We start from the raw sequence: 27314 nt of genomic DNA on the forward strand, positions 1-27314 counted from the left end.
CCTTGCTCTGGCCCGCTTTCACCTCTCCCCACCCAGCGGTGCCATGAGGCCCCAGGGCCAAGGACACATACTCGCTTTTAGTCCATGTCCTCTCCCCAGCTGCAAGGCCGTGCTCAAGGTACTTGAGATCCTGGAAAGTGGCCCCCCACCCGCTTTCAGGGCCTACACAGGCCCTTCCCCAATCCATCCACTGGAGGGTGAGCATGACACAGGTGTGCACATCCCTAGGCCTGAAAGGTAGCCAAGAGACAGATGTGTGTGAGGCGTTGTGGACAAAGCTTGGATGTGCTGGCCTGAGTGCATGCAGAGCCCTTTGCAGTGTGCGTGGGAGGTGGTGGTGACCAAGGGACACCAGCCAGGGGCCCTACAAATGTTAAGTGCCTCCCTGGCTTGACACACACATGGGGTCGAAGAGGTAAATATCCATGGCAAATACTCGTATTTCTCACTTTTACCCAGGATATACTCTCCCAGCCTGGATATATTTTGGTATATAGTGATATCTACCCAGTACAGAAACACCTGACTTTTAGTTATTTGCTGAAAGGATGATAGACTAAAAGAGAGAGTACTTGTTTTCACCCAGGGTTTTTAAGAACTGAAGAAAACTTCAGAAGCAGGTAAGAATGGTTCATGCTATTTCCTAAGTATGCTAAGATTCTTCTGAGTTAGCCAGTGCTTCTGGACCAGCCCTATCACCCAGGATAACTGGGAGTGATGTCATGGGATCGCATTTAAATCAATATCTACCCTGAAATAACCATCATCATCCAGACACGTGCATTATCATAAAATGCATTCAAGTTGGGCACTACAGTGTGAAATCAATTTGACAATACTAATTAAAAGTGCATTTAAAGTATCTTCGAAGTAGCCCTTACATCACACTTTATATATTCTCCTATAATCTAACCATTATCTACACTTTGAAATCCAAACGGAATCTAATGGGAGACGGAAATGAGCTGGCCTTGGCAGGACTTTTACCAGAGTTAGGTTGTCCACAGGAGAAACAAGATTAGTTATAGGCTATAGTGTGCGTGTTAAAATGGTCACTTCCAAGACTTCCCTGGTGGTCCAGTGGTTAAGAATCCACCTTCCAATGCAAGGGACGCAGGTTCGATCCCTGGTCGGGGAACTAAGATCCCACATGCTGCGGGGCAACTAAGCCCACACGCCACAACTAGAGAGCCCACATGCTGCAACTACAGAGCCCACGCGCTCTGGAGCCCACCCACTGCAACTACTGAGCTTGCGCGCCACAAGTAGAGAGAAGCTTGTGTGCCACAAGTAGAGAGAAGCCCACGCGCCGCAATAAAGAGGCCGCGAACCACAATGAAAGATCCCACATGTCACAACCAAGACCCGATGCGGCCAAAAATAAATAAATAAATATTTTAATAAATAAATAAATAAAATGGTCACTTCCATACTCACTCTCATACACTGAAAATTTAGTTACATTAGGTCTCAAGATCAGACGTGAGACTTTCTCTTACTGGTATAATATTGTGGGCCTAATTCCTGCTTTAAATCTTCTATGAAATTGAAAATTCAGTTCTGATTTTCCTGATGGAAACAGTGAATATTTCCAAGCAGTCTGCTTAGTTTTCCCCTGCCCCTACCCCCATTTGAACATATATGGATGAATTTTTTCCATGATGGAATGAAGAGGAAAAATTTCAACCTCTGGCAGAGTAGCTAAGACTTTTCATTATACTTTATGCAAACTTCTGTGCCTGCAAATCAGCAACCACCCAAATCAAGAGTCCTTGGCTCATGTTTTTTGCACAGTTTGATGTACATCCTCTAGCTATTCTTTTCCTCCTCTCCCTCCTCATTCTTTTTCAAATTCTGAATCTTCTTGGGTTTCTGGAGGATACAATTTTCATTCATCTACTAAGTTTTTACAATCCAAATTCTGTCCTGCAGATAAGCAGGGTCTTTAACTTTCTTTATCCTGATTGTGACATCTGGTCAACCACCAGCTGGCATAAACTCATCTTCTGTCCACCTCACCCTGCCCTCTTCCCTCATGAAGTACAACTGTGGCAGACATAAGACTAGTCAAGAGATTAGTTCAATTGGGATCTCCTCAGACATATACACATGCTCACCCATTCACCCTTCCAAGTGACCCCAAATCATTAGGCCATCAGATTCTGAAGCTGTTTCCAAACTGAAGCTGCAGGTCTCTATCATGGGACCCTCCCCTGCTCCTAAAGCCTGGTCGATTCCAGCCCCACAGGAGGAAATATAGTAAAAAATGCATGAAAAGGATTATTCTCCTATCCGATTCAAGCAGCATCTTTAGGAAACAAGAAACAGTAAAAAAAAAAAAAAAAAAAAAAAGGGTGTTGGTGGCATGTTCTTTGTTTTTCTTAAAAGACAATCATTTTCATCTTCTTGGCATATATGGTAGAAAATATGCACAGTGATTTTAGAATGACAATATTTGCAATACAGCCTTAATACAAAGAAACTGAAGCATTCAGCTATTCCCAAAAAACTCTAATATAAAACAGAAAGAATCTATAATATCCAGATTCTAGGGGATTATTTATTTATGTGTTTGCTTTTTTTGGTTTATTTTTATGGGGAGTTAGTGGTAAAAAATGAAGGAACTGTGGAGGCTTTGAGAGACTGAGAGATGAGCAAATCTGAGAAAAAAGATTTAGAAATGAAAATAATATGAGAAAAGATGCTCTGAGCATTTTTTAGATTCGTAAAACCTTAGGTTTTGGCACAAAACAGAATTTGTTGATGAACCTTCCTAACTAGTGTTGAAAACTGACACTCTTCTTAGTCTTATACTCTGAGGTATGATACAAGTTACATTAATTGGTAAATTAGGTTATCTTTTTTGTTATGGCATATTAGTTACAATAATTACTTTCTGCTCCTTTAAGAATTCCAAGATCACCTCACAAAGGATGATTACTCTCTGATACAATAAAGGAAACAAATGAAGACCCAATTCACCCAGCAAGTGGGCAGAAGCAATCTCTTCCACAATGATCTACCACTGTAGCCCTACTTAGCCTTGATACATCAGAGAAACAAGAGCTAATTTAAAAATCATTATTATTTTACCTTAGTTGTTTTGTTTTTTTTTTTTTAATGCCTCAGACATTTTGGGTGCTTGTAACCAAATAAAATTAGTCTGGTTAACACTACCATGCCTATAACAATGAGAGTCTAATTTATTTTCCACCTAGCATCAAGCAATGGAAACCTTGCCAGACCATGAAAATGAAATACTGTAATGCAGGCTAACAGGAGAAAAGCAAAAGTAACTCATCCAGGGTTTTCTAAAGCTTGCTGTCTGCTGCATCACTATGAAAATCCAGATAAGGACCAACTCCCGTTTACCTAGTGATGATGTGACCTTCTGGAAAAACACGTCCCAAGAGAAAAGGCCTATCAAGATCCCAAACTAGCTTTATGGAAGCTAACAATCCTCATACATCCCTCAGAGGAGCTTCATAAATATTTATCATTGATGAAATGGTCAAATCCCCATTAGTAGTCTTGCTCTTATTTCCCCTCCTCCAACCTAACTCTTGGATATGGCAAAGCTCCTTACTTTGTACCTCTAAGACTATGCAAGAGACAGAGACAGGGAGAGGGGGAGGCTAGGACTGTTTATGGAGAAACTGTGTGTCCCAGGCACTGCTCCTACCATTTTCATAAACGGCATTTCAATAAACAGTGTGGGGACTAGATCTTAACCATAAGGGAAAAAATCAGATCTGTATGGTACATCAAAATCAATCCCAGATGAATGCAAGATTTATATACAAAAAATTTAAATAATCAATATATGTCAAGAAAGTAAAGGGGAAAATTTGTCCAACATTGCCTAGGGGAAATTCAGATTTAAAAATTATAAACAAAATGTAAAATACACCATTAAAAAAACATGAAAAAGCAAAGGCTTTGCTAGGCAAAAACTGTTCTAACATAACAAAGAATTTATATTCTTCATTGAAAGAGCTATTGCAAATCAATTTTTAAAAGACAACATCAATAGAAGAAAAAACATGGAAAGTACAAAAAGGCAACTCATAAAAAGAAAATACAAGTAGGCATATGAAAAATGTTTTGCCTCACTATAATGAAAGAGTACAAATGAAAACCATGAGGTGCCGTATTTTGTCTATTAGAGGGGCAAATTGGAAAAAACTCCAGTGTCAGTGGGAATATAAGAAAACAGACCCCCTACTCCAATTTATTCCTGCAGCACCTGTGCAGCAATACAAAGCAACACGACAGCTTGGATCAACTTCAAAATGTGTCATGTCATCCAGAAATTCCAATGCTAGGATTTCAGAAGAAATTGTTGGACAAGTAGCCAAATATAAATATAATGGACAGTGATCACAGCATTAAACACAACAGCAAAAAAAACACAATTAAATGAGCAGTGGTAGGTGACGAAATCAATGAGTTATGGTGACTATACAATGGAAATATTATATAGCTAAGAAAATCAATGTAGATAGATACTTACTGACACGAAATGATGTTTCTAGTACAGTGAATGAAAAAGGAACGCATAAAACTGGAGGGAGTACAGTAAAGGTGAAGAGGGCTTCCCAGTGCTCAAATTCTAGGTCGGCCACTCATCTGCTGCCTAACCTTGAACCTCAATGACTGACTGTGGAAAATGGGAATGACAATAGCACGTGCACTTAAACCAGTGCTTAGCCCACAGCAAACACTCAATGAGTGTCAGTGTTACTTTAAGGTGAAAGCGATCTGGATTATTCTTATGCTTGCATACACACACACACATACATATACTTGTAAGTCAGAATTATCGTCACCAAATGTTAATCACTGGGCAGTACAGATATACTGTTTGTTTTTATTACTTATTCATAAAAGTAAACAAAATTCTATCCACGTTTGGTTATGAGCATCCATGTCTACCAGTTGTCAAAGGTTAAACCTAAGAGTTTTTGCTAAAAAAAATTTTTTTAAGTTTTAGTATCAGTTTAACTGTCGTGAAGAGCAAGGACCCAGTCGGTTCTGTTTCCTCTCTGTTCTCAACGTGAGGGCTTCATATCCTGTAGGCTATTCTAATATTAAAGTTAACGATTTATATGAATTTTAAACGGATACTATTAATGCATCACTGAAAAAACTTCAGACCCCCAAGATAACTGTGGCAAAACGTTCTCTGACAAGACTTCTGGCTGAAAGGTCTATGTTTACAAAATGAAGAACTGAGCTGCATTATATTTTTTTTTCCTAAATTTTCAGAAAAAAAGGAAGAATCCTGCTCTAAATTGTTCACAGACATGGAGCGTATTACCCTGTGCTGGAAGCCAAACTGGGATCTCATTTCGACTTTGACAAAGATAAAATCTTATAGCTAAATTACATGTTTTTGTGGCTGATTTTTCTTTTTGAAAATGCAAATGTAAAAGTTGATACCTTTTTTAATCCAACTAACTAGCAAAAATTAAAGTGAGATAATAAAATGTTGATGAATGTCTGGGGAAGTTGAAATTTTCATGCATGGCTGTTGGTAACAATAAATTAGTACAGATGCTTTGGAGAGACTTTGGCAGTATTTTTTTTTTCATTAATTAATTTATTTTTGGCTGTGTTGGGTCTTCGTTGCTGCCTGCGGGCTTTCTCTAGTTGCGGCAAGCGGGGGCTACTCTTCATTGTGGCATGTGGGCTTCTCATTGTGGTGGCTTCTCTTGTTGTGCAGCACAGGCTCTAGGCGTGTAGGCTTCAGTAGTTGTGGCATGCGGGCTCAGTAGTTGTGGCTCATGGGCTCTAGAGCGCAGGCTCAGTAGTCGTGGCACATAGGCTTAGTTGCTCCATGGCATGTGAGATCTTCCCAGACCAGGGATCGAACCCATGTCCCCTGCATTGGAAGGCGGATTCTTAACCACTGCTCCACCAGGGAAGTCCCAGCAGTATTTTTTAAAATAAAAGTATACATATTCTAGATTGGTACTATACGATACTCTGCAATTATTTAATTTCTTAGGCATGATCACTGTATTGTGGTTATATAAGAGAATGACCTTGTTATTAGAAGATCTGTGGCGGAATATTTAGGAGTGAAGTCTAAAACTTTAAAGATTCAGTTAAAAAAAAAAAACCTTAAACACATATACATACATGTGTGTGTATATACTGGGTTGGCCCAAAAGTTTGTTCGGTTTTTCCCGTAAGATGGAACTACTAGCACTTCGTTGTCTTTAACTTCATTGGAAAGAATTTTGTTAGACTGTATTGTGACAGCTGTCATATCAGCGTGCATTTTAAAAGAACTTATCAAAATTGGTGAATGTTTGTAGCCATTTTAATACTGAAAATGGAAGGAAACAAAGCAACATTTTCAGCATATTATGCTTTATTAGTTCAAGAAAGGTAAAAATGCAACTGAAATGCAAAAAAAGATTTGTGCAGTGTATGGAGAAGGTACCGTGACTGATCAAACGTGTCAAAAGTGGTTTGCAAAGTTTCGTGCTGGAAATTTCTTGCTGGACGATGCTCCATGGTCAGGTGAAGTTGATAGTGATCAAATCCAGACATGAATTGAGAACAATCAATGTTATACCATGCGGGAGATAGCCAACATACTCAAAATATCCAAATCAAACACTGAAAATCATTTGCACCACTGGGTTATGTTAATCGCTTTGATGTTTGGGTTCCACATAAGTTGAGCGAAAAAAACCTCTTGACCGTGTTTCTGCATGCAATTCTCTATTTAAACGTAATGAAAACGTTCTGTTTTTAAAACAAATTGTGACGGGCGATGAAAAGTGGATATTTTACAGTAATGTGGAACAGAAGAGATCGTGGGACAAGCGGAATGAACCAACACCAGCCATACCAAAGGCCGGTCTTCATCCAAAGAAGGTGATGCCGTGTATATGGTGGGATTGGAAGGGAGTTCTCTATTACGAGCTCCTTCCGGAAAACCCAACAATTAATTCCAACAAGTACTGCTCCCAATTAAACCAAATGAATGTAGCACTCGACGAAAAGTGTCCAGAATTAGTCAAGAGAAAACGCATAATCTTCCATCAGGATAACCCAAGACCACATGTTTCTACCAGGCAAAAAACTGTTACGGCTTGGCTGGGAAGTTCTGATTCATCCTCTGTATTCACCAGACACACAGACCTTCGGATTTCTGTTTATTTCGGTCTTTACACAGTTCTCTTAATGGAAAAAATTTCAATTCCCTGGAAGGCTGTAAAAGGCACCTGGAACAGTTTTTTGCTCAAAAAGATAAAAAGTTTTAGGAAGATGGAATTATGAACCCAAGGTAACAGTATTAGGAGGTGGGGCCTTTAGGGTGTGCTTAGGTCATAAGGGTTCCACCCTCACAGGATTAGTGTCCTTATAAAAGAGACTCCAGAGAGTTAGATTTCCCCCTTCTGCCACGTGAGGACACAGTGAAAAGATGTAGTCTACGAACCGGCAAGGAGGCCTTCACCAGACGCAGAATCTGCTGGCACCTTGACCTTGGACTTCCCAGCCTCCAGAACGGTGAGAAGTTTATGTTGTTCATAAGCCACCCAGTCTGCGGTATCCTGTTATAGCAGCCTAAATGGACTGGTGTTGGGGGCAGGGGAGTGCGGGAGATGAGAAAGCAAATATAGTAACATTAAATAATTGGATATTTTAGGTTTAAAAAAAAGCAGGTGATGATTGTATGCTCTTTTAACTTTCTTACAGGTTTGAAAATTTTCAAAACAAAAGAGTTGGAGAAAAAAGTATCGTATCTTCACGTGCACAAGGCAACATGCAGCACTATTGTTTGTTAATGTGAAGAAGTGAAAACTGCCCCCATGTCCAAAGAAATGTGTATTTGTTGGATGAAATGTTTCATAGCAATGAAAAGGAGTGCTTTTCCTTCTACTCTAATGGGATCTAGTGTAGAGTCACATAGATGGATCTTTTCCTTTTTTTTTTCAAGTCTCTAAGTGCAGGCAACCCTCTTTTATTTTTTTAATAACTTTTTTTAACATCTTTATTGGAATATAATTGCTTTACAATGGTGTGTTAGTTTCTGCTTTATAACAAAGTGAATCAGCTATACATATACATATATCCCCATTATCTCCTCTCTCTTGCGTCTCCCTCCCACCCTCCCTATCCCACCCCTCTGGGTGGTCACAAAGCACCGAGCTGATCTCCCTGTGCTATGCGGCTGCTTCCCACTAGCTATCTATTTTACATGTGGTAGTGTATATATGTCCATGCCACTCTCTCACTTTGTCCCAGCTTACCCTTCCCCCTCCCCATGTCCTCAAGTCCATTCTCTATGTCTGCATCTTTATTCCTGTCCTGACCCTAGGTTCTTCAGAACCTTTTTTTTTTTTTTTTTTAGATTCCATATATATGTGTTAGCATACGGTATTTGTTTTTCTCTTTCTGACTTACTTCACTCTGTATGACAGTCTCTAGGTCCATCCACCTCACTACAAATAAATCAATTTCGTTTCTTTTTATGGCTGAGTAATATTCGATTGTATATATGTGCCACGTCTTCTTTACCCATTCATCTGTCGATGGACACTTAGGTTGCTTCCATGTCCTGGCTATTGTAAATAGAGCTGCAGTGAACATTGTGGTACATGACTCTTTTTGAATTATGGTTTTCTCAGGATATATGCCCAGTAGTGGGATTGCTGGGTCGTATGGTAGTTCTATTTTTAGTTTCTTAAGGAATCTCCATACAGTTCTCCATAGTGGCTGTACCAATTCACATTCCCACCAACAGTGCAAGAGGGTTCCCTTTTCTCCACACCCTCTCACATAGATGGATCTTATAAAGCAGTGCCGAGTGAAAGATAAATATATAAATCAAAGGAGGTTGCCAAATGAGTCTTACATACCATTTACTTCCACATTCATTTTTAAGTACACACAAAATGTGCTACTTCACAGTTACGTAGCTATGAAATATATGGAGAATGGCTTCAAAGAATCCATGGTGGCTACATCCAGATGGATGTTAATGGGAGGGGGGGTAATCATGAGGGCAGAGGAGGGGCCATGACAGAGCTTAAAGATGACACTGATGAAAGCAATCCAATTCTGAGCACTACATCTGGGGAAGGTTTTATTTCTATTTTCTTAACCTAATGGATCAATGTTTTAGAAAGGAAGAGAATGCACTCATCATAAAACTAGTTTGTTCCAGGCCACCACCAAAAACATCACAACGCGTCTGCATTTGTGTCAGCAAATCCCAGAGAACCAGCCTTCCGCCTTCTTGCAGCCCGGGCCGGTCACCACCGTGTGCGCTCAGTTCCCCACCTTCTCGCTCCTAACCAGTCCCAGGTTTCTCAGATCAGAAGCTTGGGTGGAAATTGCCTCCTAAGTAACTAATATGCTACACACACATTCCACAGGTCTCTTTTCTTTTTCATTATGGGAATCAAGCAAGGTCTTCAAGGCCATGACCCTTTAACAGCCCTTCATTTTGACATGGGTTACAGCCAATGTAGAAATAAACCAATGGGATAGGGATGCCCCTTCCCCACAGCCCCTGCCCTGTGTCTGAGGAGGCACGCAATACATGCATATACTGAAGAAATGAACGAATGAAGAAGTGAATGAGAAAGAAAGGAGAAGGGAGAGAGAATAAAGGATGATAGAAGCAGAAAAAGAAGCAACCGACTCAGTGGGACTATGTGAGCTGAGAGAACCAGCCACAACTCCCAGACTTATAGCCGAGAGTATAATAATTCTGGCCCACTGGGAACATAACCAGAACCCGATGTGTATCAATAAAATCACAGGGAAGGCAGAGAAGACCACCTTGGTCTTCCCAGTGTTTTCATGGACCAGGGCCAAGTACAGACATTCTGCTGGGCACTCTCACTCCATAATGACTCAAACAATGTTTCATTAAGAACAAAATATTGGTTAGCAAGGAATATGAATGGCCCACATTAGGGAGCCTTTCTGGGGATGAAACCGTCTTTTCAATGACTAACCAAAAATATGATGGAAAAACAAGAGCAGGCCTGGAATAAATGATACAAATAAATGGTACAAAGAAGTCAGCCAAGTTTAAAACTGTTCTTCCTCCAGTGGCACAAGAGGTGCAGTGGTTAACAGATAATTATTTCATAGGAGAAAACAGCACCACAGAAAGGCAGGCTACCTTTCATTTTCATCACTCAACTAGACAATCCCTAATCAAGAATGAAGAGGGAAAAAGACACGTTCTCCAAAAACCCAGGGTATCATTTGCACAATATTTTTACATTAGCAATTAATAATCACATATTTGAGGGGGGAATCAGAGGGACCTTAGGGATTATTCTACCCAACCCCCTCATTTTGCCAATGAGCTCAGAAAGCTAAATGCCTTCCCTGACGCCTTATAATGATTTAGAACCGCAACATAGGACTCCGACTCCAAGTCTCATAGTTTCCACCTGACACCACATCATTCCTCCTTTATAATTCTTCAGCCTCTGAAATCTAAGTTTCCCAGTCTCTGAGGCTTCTGTTAGGAAACTAATTTTTTTATTATTCTTAAGAAAATTAAGAGTATTTCAACCTAGATTGTATAGTTCATAATATGGAAGTGTTATTAATACTCTCAGATGTGGTCATGGTGTTTTGTTTTTGTAGAAGAATGTTCTTCATTAGAAGCAGTAGAGATGCCCTGCCATGATGTCTGCAACTAACTTTCAAATGGTTCAGCAAAACAGAATAGATAGGTATAGACAGGTAGATAGATAAATATAACAAAATGTTTAAAATTATTGAATTTAGATAGACAAGAAGGGGAGTTCATTATACCATGGCTTTGATGTTTTTATTTTTTAAAATGTTGCATAATAAAAATGAGGAAATGTAGCTATGTTTTCAAAACTCATTATTTTAAAGCATTTCCAGTTTTAAGTAATAGACTTCGACTCTGTGCCCAGCTGCTCAGATACCTCATGTGACACAGCTAACCAGGCCTTCCAGGGGAGGGGGTGTATGGGGTTCCCAGATAGTATGTCTAAACCTAATTACAGCAAAATCATGTCTAGAAAGTGTGTGTAGGGAGTGGCAGAAACCAGGTGAGGTTGTCCACTCAGCGTAGATGAGGTGTCCCTGCTTGCTGCTCCTCCCGTAAAAGGCTGGGGTGGGGATGGAGACTGGGGCCTGCCTTCTATAGAAAGGCAGAAGAAGCCTACAAAAAACAGAATTCAGACACTCACGACCGTTGTTTTCCTCTGTATTCTAAAGCAACCCCGTGTTGTAGCTCCCCTAGGAAGTACCGTTAGTGAAAATGGAAACCCTGCCCCGAGCGTCATGAGCAGGTGGACCTGAATATCTGGGTCTTGTCCGGTGCTGCCTGCCTTTGTTCTTCCTCTTATCTTTGAGCCTGATTTAAAGTCTGTTGCTCTCACCACTTTCACATGAACCAGAAGAAATACTGTCTCTTGGGATTCTTGGCCAGGACTCCACAAATTCCTCTGAGCCTCCACTCGTACTGCTCCAGAGAGTTGCCTCAGCCAGAATGATAATTCTCAAATGTTTAGTCTTCCCTCCCAAAGCTTTCACAAATACAAACTTAGATCAGAATTTTTTCAGAGCTTTTACACAAAGATTTAAACAAGCTTCACAAGTGTCACTCTGTACCCATTATAATATATGGCATTGTTCCCTCTAGGCCTCTAAAGGCACCTCTATGCAGGGCTGACAGTAAGGATGGCGTGCGGTTAAGCTGATCACACCTGGTCTCATCCATCCCTCTCTGTTGGGTCAAAATACCTTCCCAGACTAGTTGAACAAACTTGTTTACTGCGATACAGAAATCCCTCTGTAGAGGCCAGAGATAAGAAATCTTTTAAAGAGGGGGAAGGGTGAGGGTTGAATCAGAAAAAACACTCTAACATGCCAAGCAAGTGATACCAATATTTCACAGTTTAACAAAATGTTCACCCATCAACAGAGGAAGGGATAAACAAAATGTGGTATTTGCATACAATGGAGTATCATTCAGCCTTAAAAAGGAAGGCAATTTTGATACATGCTGCAACACAGATGAACCTTAAAAACATTATGCCAAGAGGTCAAACACAAAAGGGAAAATATTATATGATTCCACTTATACAAGGTACCTAGCTAGAATAGCAAATTCATAGAAACAGAATGTAGAATAAAGGTTTCCAGGAGCTGGGTTAAGAGCAATGGAGAGTTACTGTTTAATGGGTGCAGACTTTCTCTTTGGGATGATGAAAAAGTTCTGTAAATGGATAGTGGTGATGGTTGCCCAATATTGTAAATGTACTTAATGACTGAGTTGTAAATCTTAAAATGGTTTAGTAAATTTTTTTTTTTTTGCGGTACGCAGGCCTCTCACTGTTGTGGTCTCTCCCATTGCGGAGCACAGGCTCCGGATGCGGAGGCCCAGCGGCCATGGCTCACGGGCCCAGCCGCTCCACGGCACGTGGGATCTTCCCGGACCGGGTCACAAACCCGTGTCCCCTGCATCGGCAGGCGGACTCTCAACCACTGTGCCACCAGGAAAGCCTGTAAATTTTGTTATATATATTTTATCACAATAAAAAATGGTGGTGCTCACTTCTGCAGCACATCCACTAAAATTGGAACAATACAGGGAAGATTAGCAGGATGACACTCAAATTCGTGAAGTATTCCATATTTTTCTAAAAATATTGAATCACTATGATATACAGCTGAAACTAATAATAATATTGTAAATCAACTACACTTCAATTTTTAAAAATATGTTTTATAATAAGTGTTTCCTAACAAGTCAATACTTAGCACAAAACTCAGGAAGCTAGGATGTGATTCCATTTTCCTTTAGCTAGCTAACTTATTAGTACACTAACAAACATCAAATCTATATCTTATTTTCCTGTTGCCTAGTTTCTACCAGTCAAAAGGGGCCTTACAGAGGGGTCTTTCTTTCTTAGGAAATCTCTCCTCTTTTGCACTGCCTCATCCTTCACTTTGGGATAAAGCTCAAACGATGTATTGGGTACATACCTTTTGGCCAACCCAATATTATTGACTTTCTTTGGAGGATTTCAAAGCTTGATGGACTAGGACATTTTCAACCCACAGTCAAGATTTTAGCCACATGAATTACCCATATATGTTTTTAGAAATAATTCCCTCTAACATCCTATGAGTCTGTAGATGTTTCTGGAATAGCTGCTTATGGGATTTCGTTAGAAAACTTCAGCAGTTGTGAAAAAGTAAAATCATAGGCTAACGCTATGTATTCAGAAAACTCGGAAACCACTGAGTTCAAATAACTGAACAAAATTCGACAATAGGATCTTGAGATCCAAGAGTGTGAATGGCTTTGTGCTAGGGTCCTGAAGATACACCATCCCTTCTCTCAAGGACACTGTGTGAGTAGGCAAGGCATATAACAACACATCATTTAAATACATTTAGAAAGTAGTGTGTGATTAAGTGCCACATTGAATGGAACAGGTAAGTGCTTGGAAAGTCTAGGGAGAAAGAAAGAGTAGAGTCTGAATAGTCCTAACAAGGACGGAGCACCTAAAGTGAGTAAGGGATGAGGGCTAGAAGCAAGGAAGCTACTTGAAGAACACAAATGAAGGGACAGAATCCAAAATAATTATCACATATGAGGGAGGAGGAGGGCAAAGAAGGGAGCCACGAAGCTAGAGTAAGGCATTTATTCTAGGAAGTAGAAAGTAACAGGAAAAAGGGAGGCAGGAACCTACTGAGGTAGTGAAGAGGGAGTGGTTTGAATGATTGAAACATTCAAACACTAGCATCTGGCAAAAGCCCCAAGTGCCGGAACACACCTATTAGCTACCAAGTTCTGCTGGAAATTTTACAACAAAAAATACCATATTTAAACAACAAGGTCCTGCTGTATAGCACAGGGAACTATATTCAATATGCCGTAAACCAAAATGGGAAAGAATATTAAAAAAAAAGAATGTCTATATGCGTATAATGGAGTCACTCTGCTGTATAGCAGAGATTGGCACAGCACTGTAAGTCAACTATAGTTCAATTTAAAAAAAAGGTTTTTTTAATACCATACTTGTGTCTATTGGGTAGGTGGTGAGTTGAGAGATGATATCAAAATCTATACCTGCTTATGACAGTGTGTTGTGCATATAAATATTTTTAAAAATGCCATACTTGTTTCATGCTGATTCAACCTATATTTACAATCATTCTTTTTTTTTTTTTTTTTTTTTGCGGTACGCGGGCCTCTAACTGTTGTGGCCTCTCCCGTTGCGGAGCACAGGCTCCGGACGCGCAGGCTCAGCGGCCATGGCTCACGGGCCCAGCCGCTCTGCAGAATGTGGGATCTTCCCGGACCAGGGCACGAACCCGTGTCCCCTACATCGGCAGGCGGACTCTCAACCACTGCGCCACCAGGGAAGCCCTACAACCATTCTTGACATTAAAAGCTAAGTTTTTAAATTGTAAGATCAAATAACTTTATGTTTAGAATTTTTGTTTTATTTTTCAAAATGAAAATTCCAATTAAGCCACCCCTACCCCCAGTATTTAGTATAAAATATTGGGACCCATTCTAATTAGGGTCACTTTAAGTAGTCTTTTTCCTAAATCAACCATTTTCAGATCATGGGGCCTCCTATAGGTCTTAACTAGTTTATTCCAGCCCCAGCCAGAGTTAGAGCCCAATACCAGATTACTAGGCTTCTGGGAGCAAACACTGGTAGCTGTTATCAAATGCCCACCAACCTCAGAGTCTATATGAAACCAATCGGACATTTGGGTTGTTCACACAAATGCAGTTGCTCAGTGGCAAGGGATTAAAGTCTCAAACTCTCACCAGATACTATTGCCCCGCAAATGTCAACCTAGGGACTAAAACCAAACAAGGAAGAGATCCGTGGATCAAGGCGACACCATCGTCTCAACAATGGAATCTAATATAGATCCTTTATTCTCTTCACAGCTCATGCTATATATTATCATTAGGAGGGAGGCTCTGAATCAGTTTCCTTAGAATGTGAGTCTGTTTCCATGGTGACAAGAGTGTGCTCCTTTAAACCCCGGGACAAATGAATGGAGCATTCAGTAAGTCAGGCAATTTCTGGGTATTTTCAAAGCCTCAGAACAGACAGATAATGGCTCTAAGTCTTACCAAACATTGATTTGTTTCATTTCTAAGTGCAGAGGAGGCCAATGACGGAGAAATATATAAGAACTGCATCCCAAACCAATATTGACCCTGGATCAAGTGTAAAATAAGCCTGATTCTCAGAGGGGCTTATCTTGTCAAATGAAATTACACTGGCTTCACCCTGGCTGGCACTGACATTGTAATTGTCATGCACTCAGGCAGAACACAGCAAAGGGAAAAAAATTTTTAACGAGATTTTTCCTATCAATCCAACTGAAATGGTACTTTCTAAATACCAAGGATGGTTAATCTCCTATTTTCAAATGGTGACGATGCGCTCAAGAATCTAAATAGATAATTTTTTAAAGTCTATATAATCCTTTCTTTTGTGAACTACCTATTAGACAATTTTCTATGGAGTGCAACTTTGGGTCTTGCCACTATATATGTTCGTTTGTTAGAGTTCATGTAGAATTGCTTTAAAGAAAGACCAGCGCTACTTTTTTTTTGTGTGTGTGGTACACGGGCCTCTCACTGCTGTGGCCTCTCCCGCTGCAGAGCACAGGCCCCGGACTCACAGGCCCAGCAGCCATGGCTCACGAGCCCAGCCGCTCCACGGCATGTGGGATCTTCCCGGACCGGGGCACGAACCCGCGTCCCCTGCATCGGCAGGCGGACTCTCAACCACTGTGCCACCAGGGAAGCCCCCAGCGCTACTTTTACAGACTCTTGGCGAAACTTGACTTGAAGTTGGATGGCCATGGATTACGAAGAGTCTTGTCAGGAAGTACAATTTTCACAAAACAATGTTAAACCCATCCCTCAGCTCATTTGATCTGTTTATCTTTAAAATACGAATCTGCCCTTTTTCAACAACAGAAAACCCTCACCAGACAATATGCCTCAAAGTACCTTCCATCAGATCCTTATCAAACTCTTTTCTCGAGAAATGTCCTCAGATAATTGTTTGAAGGACACAGCTTCAACCAGGATTGTGGTTCTCAATCCTGGCCACACTTTGGAATCATCTGAAGAGTTTAAGATAGAAGATCGGTGCAAGGTGGGGTCCAGGCAGGATATTTTTAGAAAGCCCCCCTGGTGATTCTAAGGTACAGCCCAGGTTGAAAACCACTGACATGCAGAGGCTGTCAGTATGGTTAGACCTAATGAGCTCTTTTTAAAGCCTTATTACTACGCAAGTTATACACGAATATATTATACATGAATATATCTTTCCTTATTTAAAAAGTTAAAATATTACAGCTAAATCCTGCCTTGGCCACCTCCACTGCTCCCCTCCCCAAACCCCAGTCCCTTCTCAGTTATGGGTGTTCTTCCAGAACTTTCTATTTATTTGCATACATATGTATTTTCACAGATATATTAGTGAATATACATATATATGAAAATACATGTACATTTCATTTTTCAAAATAATTTTTTAAATTAACTAATTTATTTCTTTTTGGCTGTTTTGGGTCTTCGCCACTGCATGTGGGCTTTCTCTAGTTGCGGAGAGCAGGGGGCTACTCTTCCTCGCGGTGAAGGGGCTTCTCATTGCGGTGGCTGCTCTTTGCTGTGGAGCACGGGCTCTAGAGGGCAGGCTCAGTAGTTGTGGCGCGTGGGCTTAGTTGCTCCACAGCATGTGGGATCTTCCCGGACCAGAACTTGAACCCGTGTACCCTGCATTGGCAGGCTGATTCTTAACCACTGCGCCACCAGGGAAGTCCCTCAAAATAATTTTTAACATGTGTCATACCACACGTATTATTCTGCTGCCATGTTTTCACTTAATAATATGCCTTTGAGCTCTTTCCATGCGGTACTTCTCAGCCTCATTATTTGTAACTGGTGCACAGTAGGAACATGGCATAGTTATTTTTAGAAGCCATTCCTCTAAATCCATGCCATCCAATATGGTAGCCACTAGCTACAGGTGGCTGTCGAATACTTGAGCGAAGCTGGTATGAGCTGAGATGTGCCGTACGTACAAAATACATGCCAGATTTTGAATACTTACTAAGAAAAAATGTATACGTTATCTTGTTAATAATTTTTTAATCTTAATTGTATGTTGAAAGGAAAATATGTTGGATATATTGGATCAAATAAAACATTAAAATCAATTTCACCTGTTTTTACTTTTATTAATGCAATCATTAGAAAACATAAAATTACTTATGTGGCTCACATTATATTTCTATTGAACGGTTCTGTTTTAAAAGATGGGCGTTTAGGATATTTGCCATTCATCTGACATTACAAGGAAAGTGCCCCAGTAGCATTCTTATACATCAGTGGCTCTCAACAGGAAGCAATTTTGCTCCCCTGGGCACATTCGGCAATGTCTGGACACATTTTTCGTTGTCACAACCGGGGTTACCACTGGCATCTAGTGGGTAGAGGCCAGGGATAGTGCTAAACATCCTACAATGCACAGGACAGCTTCCCAAAACAAAGAATCGTCTGGCCCGAAATATCAGTAGTGCTAAGGCTGAAAAACCCAGCTATGCATGAATCCTTGTCCACATATGGAAGTGTTTCTCAAAGGTAGACCTGAAGTCAAAAAACTGCCTGTGCTTCTGAAACACTGAGACACCACAAAACTGCCCTCCGGAGTGGATATGCCAGTCAGCATATCTCATCAGCAGTGCGTGGAAATACTCAAATTAATCGTAAAAGAACAAATAACCCAACCAAGAAAAGTTCAAAAGGCTTCAAAATGTCCACTCAATATTGTAAGTTCTTACTCTCATCACCAGGAATGACAATACAACTCTAAGTCCCAGAGTTTTAAGTAATATTGGGACGTTTAACCTACTCCCACCCTTTTAAAAACTGTCTTCTTTGCTCTCAGAACATAAATCATTTGGGGCCCTAGCATAGTTAATTTATAACTAACTAAACAACTAACTAGTATATCTCTCTGCTTTTCAAATGTGGCTAAAATTTGAATCTTGGGAGAGTGAACTGCAAATCTCAAATACTTCGCTAATGTTTAAAAAATAACTTGTATTTATCTTACACCCTCGTCCAGAGCCCTAGAGCACTGTCTGTTTTCCCAGCAAATGTCACCCTTGGAATGACCTTCATGTATAGTAACTGATAATACAAGCCATGTGCCAGGATCAGGTGTTTGTTCTCCAAGGTACCATATATTTTTCAGTTAGAAATTATCCTGCCAAACAAGTCCGCACGTAGAAATACATTACAGATCTTAATCTGTTAATGCAAACACAGAGGTAACGTTGATTTGAAATGCATTGTTCCTATACTTACATTTTACCTACTCTTTTTTAGAAAACAAGATTATTAACCTTCTCCAATTTTCAATTTCCATATTTACAAAAATGCAAACTGTAGCAAACATGGTTCATGTTCCAAGTTCTCCGCATGACAAGTGTAAGGTACTCTACAGCCATAAAGCTTTTTAGGAGAACTGTGACTCTTATAAGCTTCCTCTGTTATGAACTCCTCATAAAGAACTAATTTTAACTTTCTTCCTGGAGTGAACTTGAATCATGAATTCATTCTCAGTATGAGAGCACGCAAAATGAGACAAGCGCTAGAAACAATACAATTAGTTCTGACTTACCACCATTTCTCCCACACAGGTTTTAAAAAGTATGTTTTTAGGGGGCAGTTTTCAGAGTTAAAGTATTCAAACTGTGGCCAGCAAGCGCTGTGATGACATTTACCATGTCTTGGTCTAAACTGATACTTATTTTTTGTTTTGTTTTGTTTTTTGCGGTACGCGGGCCTCTCCCTGTTGTGGCCTCTCCGGTTGCGGAGCACAAGCTCCGGATGCGCAGGCTCAGCAGCCATGGCTCACGGGCCCAGCCGCTCCGCGGCACGTGGGATCTTCCTGGACCAGGGCACGAACCCGTGTCCCCTGCATCGGCAGGCGGACTCCCAACCACTGCGCCACCAGGGAAGCCCCTAAACTGATACTTACTGACTTTCATATTTGGGGCCTAAAAGATTCCAGATAATGAAAGAAAAAAGAAGGGGAGGAAGAGGAGAAAGACAGAGGAAAGGCTGGACTGGAAACTCCTTGAGGAAACAGCATCATCTTTCTTGTTTATCACTTCATCCACAGCTCCTAGCCCAGGTCTCAGCATAGCTAACATAACTCAAACACATGATTAAAGAATGCAAGATAGAATACACACTACTATATATAAAATAGATAACCAACAAGGACCTGTAGAGCACAGGGAACTATACTCAGTATTTTGTAATAACCTATAAGGGAAAAAATCTGAAAAAGAATATATATATGTGTATATAGATATGTGTACTATCTATGTGTATCTGAAACGAACATGATACTGTAAATCAACTATACTTTAACAAAAAAAAAAAGAATGCAAGACGGAGAAAAATAATTACCCAGGTTAAAAAAAAAGCACACAAGTTAGACTAAGATACTGGTTCAGAAGCACAAATGAGGATCTGGCCAAATTGGGAGTACTGGATAGGCTGGCGGGGGGTAAGCAGAGCCCCAGTCATTCTGAGGAGGCAACACTAACTGTGCCTTCTGGGGGCGCAGCGGTGGGTAGGGATAGTCAAGTCTCTCAGAATCGGTCAGGGGGCCCTTTCTTGGTCTGCCGCTGCTCACCCTTGGCAGCCCGCTCAGAGCAGACAGGCCTGCGCCCAGCAAACCCTTTTTGGCTGCCCGGTGGAGGGAGCAAAGATGCGATTTAGACATTAGAGTGGCCCTTCAGCAAGCCTTCATGGGATTCAACTGGTAAACTGAATGTCACACCACTTCTGAGAGCAGCAGAGCGCTCTGCTACTTGAGTCTCGTGGAACTTCGCATCAGACAAGTTTGCCAGTGCCCAGGTAGAAAGGGCCTTCCATGTAGCCGAGCCTTGATGAGGAACCCAAGTCCCACACGCCCGCTCTTATTTCATTAAAGAGGCCTACTGCTCCAGACGCATCTTAAGCTGAATATCCAGCCTCCTGTATCTCTTTTGCCTGTTTTTGTTTTTTAATGGGGTCGAGAAAACAAAGTTTCTTCCCCACAGAAGGTGGACTGAACTTACTCATGCTATTAACATCTTCTGAAACATGTCTCAGGCATGCTCTTTTCTTGATCCTGGCAACGAGGTGGTAACTAACAAGAGGGGCCAAGAGGATCATGGTCCTGTTAGCACAGTGGCCATTGAGGTCACTGGCACTTGGGTATCTAAAATGGCACGACTGGTAAATGGAAATACACATTGCCAGATGTGGCTGGTGCTTTAGCTGCTCCGCCCCCTTGCTGGAGCGGCCAGAATTGTCCTGCCCAACAGGTTTCTTGAGCAGCTACTACGCATCAGGTCCTGTGAAACAGCTGTGAATAAGATGGAGATGGTCCCTGCTCCCGAAGAGCTTAGAGAATGGCAAGGGAAAGGCAACTCAACAGAAGCCACTCCTTTAAGGGAAACAAGCAAATACGTATGCCCTTCATTCCAAAACAATTTCCTCCTCCATTTTTAGTCACTTTATTGAGACACAATCTACATACTATAAAGTTTACCCATCTAATGTGTACAATTCAATGGTTTTTAGTATATGTGCTAAGCTGCGCAATCATCACCATAATCTCATATTAGAACATTTTCATTACCCCCAAAAGAAACCTTAGACCCATGAGCAGAGATTCCCCATGCCATTACCATGCCAGCCCAGGCAACACTAATCTTTCTGTTTCTAGAGATTTTGTTATTCAGAACACTTCAGGATGGGATCATGTAACATGTGCTCTTTTGTGACTGGCTTCTTTCGATGACCATAATGTTGTCTGAGGTTCCTCAATGCTATAGCACGCATCAGTACTTCATTCCTTTTTATTGCCAAATAATATTCTATTGTATGGATATGCCTATTTCATGTATCCATTCTTCAGTTAATTGATTGGGTTGTTTCTACTTTTTGGCTATTATGAACATTCATGTGCAAGTTTTTGAATGGACCTAGGTTTCAATTCTCTTGGCTAGATACCTAGGAATAGACTTGCTGGGTCATATATTAGCTCCACGTTTAACATTTCATGGAACTGTCCAAGAGTTTTCTAACATGGCTGCATCTTTTTATATTCCCATTGGCAATGTACAAGTCCTCAAATTTTAATGTTTCTGAATATGGGTACAATTTATAATCCATGTGCATATTTAATATAGTGATCTTTTCCTTACTTTCTTTAATAGCTGTTTGTTATTAAATTAATGGTGCACTTTAAATTAGTGGTATCCTAGAATAAGGGAAATAATGATATAGTAATAATTCACTGAGCCTCAACCAAGTACTAGGCACACCTTGTTTAATGCTCATTTACCCTGTAACAGAGGTATTACCTTAATTTGTAGATGAGGAAACTGAGGTTCAAAAATGGGCCATAATTCCACCATTAAAAAGTCTATAAATAACAAATGCTGGAGAGGGTGTGGAGAAAAGGGAACCCGCCTACACTGTTGGTGGGAATGTAAATCGGTACAGTCACTACGGAGAACAGTAGGGAGGTTCTTCAAAAAATGAAAAATCGAGTTGCCATATTATCCAGCAATTCCACTCCTGGGCATATAGCTGGACAAAACTATAGTTCAGAAAGATACATGCACCCCTATGTTCATAGCAGCACTATTCACAATAGCCAAGACATGGAAACAGCCTAAATGTCCATCGACAGATGAATGGATAAAGTAGATGCGATACCTATCTATCTATCTCACAGTCATAAAAAAAAGAATGAAATAATGCCATTTGCAGCAACATGGATGGACTTAGAGATTATCATACTAAGTGAAGTAAGTCAGAAAGAGAAAGAGAAACAGCATATGATATCGCTTATATGTGGAACCTAAAATGTAACACAAATGAACCTATCTACGAAACAGAAACAGACTCACAGACAGAGAACAGACTTGTGGTTGCCAAGGTCAGGGCGGAGAGGGATGGACTGGGAGTTTGGGGTTAGTAGATGAAAACTATTGTATAAAAAATAGATAAAACAACAAGGTCCTACTATATAGCACATAGAATTATATTGACTACCCTGTGATAAACCATAATGGAAAAGAGTATAAAAAAGAATGTGTGTGTGTGTGTGTGTGTGTATCACTTTGCTGCACGGCAGAAATTAACACAACACTGTAAATCAACTATGCTTCAATTGAAATAAAAAGGACTGGGCTTCCCTGGTGGCACAGTGGTTAACAATCCGCCTGCCAATGCAGGGGACAAGGGTTCAAGCCCTGGTCCAGGAAGTTCCCACATGCTGCGGAGCAAGAAAGCCCGTGGGCCACAATTACTGAGCCTGCACTCTAGAGCCCACGAGCCACAACTACAGAAGCCCGCGTGCCTACAGCCCACGCTCCACAACAAGAAAAGCCAACGCAATGAGAAGCCCACGCACCGCAACGCAGAGTAGCCCGCGCACCGCAACGCAGAGTAGCCCCCGCTTGCCCCAACTAGAGAAAGCACGCATGAAGCAAGGAAGACCCAACGCAGCCAAAAATAAATAAATAAAATTAATTAATTAATTTTAAAAAAAAGAAAAGAAAAGGGCCATAATTATATAGCCTCTGCCACTGCACCATGGTAGTATTAGCATTTGAACTTGGGTTGATTTTCTGCCAAAGTCCAATTTTCCTCTATACCTTCTCACTATTGTTCAAAGATGAGCAAGGGATAATATGTACTTTCTATGATTTCACAATCTCTGAGACAGATAAATACATAAATAAATGAATACAAGACGGGCTGTGATAAGTACTCAATCAAAGGAATTCTAAAAGTACTCTGTGTGGCCAGAGATCAAATTATACAGGAAATATTGGAATCTTGGGATAAGTGGTATTTAAGGTGGGTTTTGTTTGGCAGGTGTGGGTAGAATCAATGCTCTAAGACTGTGCCGTCCAATATGGTAGCTATCAGCCACATGCAGCTATTGAGCACTTGAAACATGACTAGTCCAAATTGGGAAGTGCTGTAAAAACACACTGGATTTCAAAGGCTTAGTATTTTTAAAAAAAGAATGTGAACTATCTCATTAATAATGTTTATATTGAGTACATGTTGATAATATTTTGGACATACTGAGTTAAAAATATATTATTACAATTTCACCTATTTATCTTTTTACTTTTTTTCCATCTTTTTACCTTTAAAAATACAATTAACAGAACATTAAAATTATCTAGGTGACTCATATTTTTATTGGACAGTGCAGCTCTAAGAAATAAAGATGGCAGAGAATATGCCGGGATCATCGATTGCTATCACTGCAAAATCCAAGTGGTGTAACAAGAAACAAACTTGAGAAAGGAGGTGAAGGTCTAACTATTTAGGGCTCAGGTGCCCTGCAATGCCAAGCAGTTTGAACTTTGGTCTGGATGTAACAGAGAGTCAAAGGTTTTGAAAGGGGAGTGAAATCATCGGGTCTGTGCCTTAGGAGGCGGATGTTGGCAACCCTTAGTCAATAGCATTGACAGAGGTGACCAGACCAAAACCCACCCCACAACTCTCCAAACTCATAAAAATGCTGGATCAAGTGTAATGCCACAAGAATACACAGCCAAACTTGGAAAAGCAGGAAAAGGAATTCCCAGCTGCCATAAACAGAAGCAATTAAATACCAGAGCAATGGGTCAAGAAGCTCAGGTGTGTTGGAACAGGACACAGGCCATTAGATCTGGGGGCTGAGGCTTTCACATCTGTGTGGGGAGAGGAGCCCAGGTCACTGCCCTGCACAAAAAGGGATGAGAAATTGAAACACGCGTAAAACTGGCACTAGAAAAGAATCCTGCCAGTGGAGGCAAGGACAGAAGCTTGGACAAGGGATGTCCGTAAAAAGAAAAGGAGCCAGCGTAGGATCCTGTAAAGACAAAGTGCAGGAAAACTGGGAGATGGTGCTGCCTGGTGAGCTAAGCAAAGGCAGTGTCGAGAAGTGGGGGGGGTGGGGGGGCGCACGGGTGCCAACTGCTGAGCCGTAGTGGAAACAGACAAAGATGAGACAGTGCTTCTGATCTGGTGATTACAGGTTACCCCAGGCCTCAAAGACAGCAGTATCAGCACGGTGGCTGGAACAGAAAAAAGCAAGGGCAGCAAACATGACCTTCTCTGAACGTTTTAGAAGTGACTTGGAGAGACAGGCTGCTGGTTGCTTAAAGAGAGAAACAGATCAAAGGAATTTCTTTTTAGCAGCAAGAGTCATACGGAGGAAGTCAGTCCAACAGAAGAGTGGTTCTAAAGATCAAGGCAAGAAGAAGAATCAACGAAGGAGCAGGTTTAGAGGAGGATAATGACCAAAGATGGAGCCTTCGAAAAGGCAAAAGGTGCTGATGTCCACCAGAGGTTCAAAATGATACTCATTTAAGCCACGGAGCTATTCTGGAACGGGGAGCACAGCGGCTGAGGGCCTACAACAAGGTTTGATGCTTGGACCGAGACAAGGAAGGCCCCAGGAACAGTGACGAGTGGCAGGGAGGGCCCGGCTGCCACGGACTCCCATAAACGCCATCTCAGGTGTGGCCTAAACACTGAGGTTACCCAGGGTTGCCCGAGCTAGGTGCAAAACAGTGGTCACAGAACGTTGAAGAGGTGACGCCTTGCTAAGAATCCAGACTGGGTATGGGAAAAAGTGAAACCAAAACTAGAGAGAAAGACTGGGAGACTAGGCAGACACGGGTATAGAGATCAGGCCACACAATACGACACAGGGTAAAGGCCAGTCTGTGCTGCTTCTACGTTATAAGCAGTTAATAGTCAAAGGAGGAAAAATACTTATTTTGCCATTTATGTTTATCCTCAACAGCGTAGTCATTTGAGTAAATGGTAAGCATTATGTCAGTTCATAAGTGGGAAAAGACATAGAAATATTAAAATATAGAACTGTTTTCCTTCAACTCTTTTGCTTTTCAGTTCCATCATTCATTCATGTAATCATTCTGGTGTTCCTGTAACATGCCAGTTTCTGGAGGATGAGGATGTGAAGAAGTAGAACGCGCATTTTATTTAACCTGAAACTAAACCTTTATCCTGAGAATTTGAATTCAGTGAGTCTGAGGCCTGTGCTTATACACAAACCAAGAAAACAGTCATTGGTCCTTTCCTTCAGGAGCTGGAGGAGGGTCACAGATGGACTGAAGAAAGTCAGGCGTCCTTGCCTTTGATGCTAGGGTGTCACATTATAGGAGAGTCTGTCTTCACTTGAGCATATTTACACTGTGGGAATGTTGGTATTCTAGCAACTGAGGAGCAATTCAAAGAGGCCGCTGAGATCAAAGGACTTGGGGGAAGCCCTGAACAGTGGGAACTGGAAAGCCTATGACAACTCAGAAGGTTAAGCAGAAAAATCAGGTCATTTGGAAAACTACAGTTGGTCTTCAGTGGTAGTTAGTGATTTTTTGGCCAGCGAGCGATAAGGAATTGAAAAAGGAACAGTCACAGTGGCAACAAATGTTTCACAAGAAAAAAATATCAGCAGAAGAAACACAGACCTAACTTGGAGGGAGGAGAGATTATAAAATGTGTCTGTAAAAGTATTTAGACTGGGAAATAATATCCAAAAAAATTCAGACAAGTCTTACATCTTCCTTCTATCTTGGATAGTCTTACCTTTCGGACATTTCTCTCTTTCCACCCTCTCTTTCTTTCATAAAATGAAAACAAATATATACTTCTTAGTTCTACAGACTATGCAATGAGACACTAGTTCCAAGTACATTCCAAAAGATATCTTACAAGAGGCAGCTTTGCTTCAATATGCAATAAACTGATCTGTGACCTGTGGCCCACGGTTTTTAAAAATATTTATGTTAGAATCACAATCTGTAATTAAAAATAGAAATTAACTACAATTAGCTACAAATAAAAAATCTAATTGGTTTGAATTAGCCAAGGTAATGGAGTCTATCAGAGAAATTAAATATTTTAAAGCAGTAAATTAGCCTAAAAGGCATCCAGCGCCTTGCAAATCTTGCAAAAACCTGCTGCCTGCGTGTCTCCTGGGGACTCTGTACATTTTAAAAACGAGGTCAGGCCAGGTCCAATTAGAAGGGTGAATACAGGATGCTTCTGAATGTTTTGGGGTCATAATTTAATGAGCTATAGCAATAATTTGCTAAATGTTCCATTGGTGGCTTCATGGAGATAATATTGTAGGTAGACTAGCACAGGTCTATAAGTGATTAGGAACTGCAGGTATAAGCCATGAATAATAAGCCCACACACAGTTAGTGCTAAATGAATACTTAGTAACATTTAGTAACGCTATTTCAGCTAAAATTAGATTATAGGTTACTTTAATACCCTGCTTGAAAATTACTTTTCTCAAACCTTGAAAACTTCCAGAGAACAATCTAGGTTGAATCTTTCTGTATAAAGCATGTTGGGGATGCAGGAGAGGGGAGCATTTATAGTGAAGATCTAGGTTTCAGCCTCCACTGGGATATAATCAACCTGTGCTCAAGGAGTTGAATGCCAGTAAGCTGGCTCCACGTCCCAGGGCATCTGCAGGCTCTGTGAGGGAGTGAAGTGGGAAGGAGGGAAGGCAAGGGATGAGCAGTAGAATGAGAAAGATCTTTCATCAAAACCTCTAGGAGACCTGGATGCTTGACATCAGGTGGAGAACCACCATAGCTCAAGACAGTCAGTGGCCCAAAACAACTGGACTTCTTGTACCCTTTAGGTACCGCCATTTGTTTGTTTATTTTAACCTGTGTCTGCTTCTCTGTGGTCACTAGACCAGAGGTTGGGGGAAATTTGGGGGTTGGCATCCTATAGCTCTACCTCGGGGAAGAAGGGAATGCAGCACACAATCAGCTTAGCAAAAGAGTGGACCTGCAAGAAACACAGGGGAGCAAGTTGGCACTGAATGTAAACAAGGGTTTGGTGTAAAAACTAGTCTCAGCAACAGAGTGATATACTTGACCTTATGGGTATTTAAGGTGTGAAGAAAAAGGCAAAGCAAGGTTGAAAGAAATCACGATTTTCTGTGCCTTACTTCTGAACGAAAGAACCTGTTTGGTAATTTCAGGTGAAATGAAGAGGTTCTTTTCCAGGTTGCCACAAATTTGGAAAGGTGGTTAAATGTACACAGGAGAACTACTGATAAGAATAATGGAAGAAAAAACATTTACACAACCTGGAATCCATATATTGTATCTACTGTTTTTTCTCTTAATTTGAATAGATGGGAGCATAAGGATTAATGTAC

At 40.9% G+C, this 27314-nt stretch overlaps 1 protein-coding gene and 1 pseudogene across 1 annotated transcript in view; one reads left to right on the plus strand and one right to left on the minus strand.

The window, feature by feature from the left end:
• The window catches only part of GNA14 (G protein subunit alpha 14), a 194198-nt gene that overhangs the window by 113937 nt on the left and 52947 nt on the right, over nt 1–27314 (minus strand). The gene's annotated exons all lie outside the window — the stretch shown is intronic.
• On the plus strand, nt 12573–12665 carry LOC117198817 (uncharacterized; annotated as a pseudogene).

Source organism: Orcinus orca, chromosome 6 (genome assembly GCF_937001465.1).
Source record: "Orcinus orca chromosome 6, mOrcOrc1.1, whole genome shotgun sequence".
Lineage (NCBI taxonomy): Eukaryota > Metazoa > Chordata > Mammalia > Artiodactyla > Delphinidae > Orcinus > Orcinus orca.